The sequence below is a fragment of the Cicer arietinum genome, chromosome 4 (genome assembly GCF_000331145.2).
Source record: "Cicer arietinum cultivar CDC Frontier isolate Library 1 chromosome 4, Cicar.CDCFrontier_v2.0, whole genome shotgun sequence".
Lineage (NCBI taxonomy): Eukaryota > Viridiplantae > Streptophyta > Magnoliopsida > Fabales > Fabaceae > Cicer > Cicer arietinum.
In genome coordinates this window covers 35484535-35486129 of record NC_021163.2, presented here as the reverse complement: position 1 = coordinate 35486129, position 1595 = coordinate 35484535, and positions in this window count along the sequence as shown.

Below are 1595 nucleotides of genomic sequence, written 5' to 3'. Positions count from 1 at the left end.
GGTTGATGACTTTTTGGACGAAGTTGTAGAATCTGAACCACTAGAACAACCTATAGCTGACCCTCCAACTAGATCAGACCTTGTAGAACCTATAGAAACCAGTGAGTTACCTAAGGAATGGAAGTTCAATAGAAACCACCCCTTAGACAACATTATAGGCGATATCTCTAAAGGTGTTGCAACTAGGAGAAATTCAACAGAAACCACCCCATAGATAACATTATAGGGGATATCTCTAAAGGTGTTGCAACTAGGAGAAGCCTTAGTCAGTTTTGTAACTTTACAGCCTTTGCATCTCAGATTGAACCTAAGAACATTAAGGAAGCCCTGTTAGATAGTGAGTGGATACTTGCTATGCAAGAGGAGTTAAACCAGTTTGAGAGAAACAAGGTGTGGAGTTTAGTACCTAGGCCAGAGGGTAAGCATGTCATAGGAACCAGATGGGTGTTCAGAAACAAGTTGGATGAGAATGGTGTGATAACAAGGAACAAAGCTAGACTAGTAGCCAAGGGTTATAGTCAAGAGGAGGGAATAGATTTTGATGAAACCTATGCCCCTGTAGCTAGATTAGAAGCCATAAGAATTTTATTGGCTTATGCTTGTATAATGGACTTTAATCTTTATCAAATGGACGTGAAAAGTGCCTTTCTCAATGGTGACCTTCAAGAGGAAGTTTTTGTTAGCCAAACACCTGGTTTTGAAAATCCTGATTTTCCTAATCATGTGTATAAGCTCTCAAAGGCCCTCTATGGGTTAAAACAAGCTCCAAGAGCTTGGTGTGAGAAGCTCAACAATTTCCTTATTCAACAAAACTTTTTAAGAGGAAATGTTGACAAGACCTTTTTCACTAAAACTACTAGAAATGATATCTTGCTTGTCCAAGTATATGTTGATGAGATAATATTTGGATCTACAAATAATAAATTGTGCAAAGAATTTGAAAATTTGATGAAAGGTAAATTTGAAATGTCAATGATGGGTGAACTGTCATATTTCTTGGGATTTCAAATTAACCAAAGCAAGCAAGGCATTATCATTAGTCAATCTAAATACTGTTCTGATTTGATAAAGAAATTTAACTTTGAAAATCGTAAGTCCATTGATACACCCATGAGTCAAGGAAATTTCTTAGACCGAGATGAGAAAGGTAAACCTGTAGATGTTACTAGATTTCGTGGTATGATTGGATCTCTGCTCTACCTTACAGCAAGCCGACCAGACATCATGTTCAGTGTTTGTATGTGTGCAAGGTATCAATCAAATCCAAAGGAATCTCACTTCAGTGCAGTTAAGAGAATTTTCAGATACTTGGTAGGAACTAAAAGTCTTGGATTGTGGTATCCAAAAGGATCAACATGTACATTGATTGGTTACTCAGATTCAGACTTTGCCGGTTGTAAACTCGACAGGAAAAGTACCTCAGGAACTTGTCATCTGCTTGGAAATTCTCTAGTGTCTTGGTTCAGTAAGAAGCAAACAAGCATTGCGTTATCTACTACTGAAGCTGAATATATTGCAGCTGGGAGCTGTTGTACTCAGATTCTGTGGATGAAACAGCATTTATTGGACTTTGGTGTTGATTTGGCAACAGTACC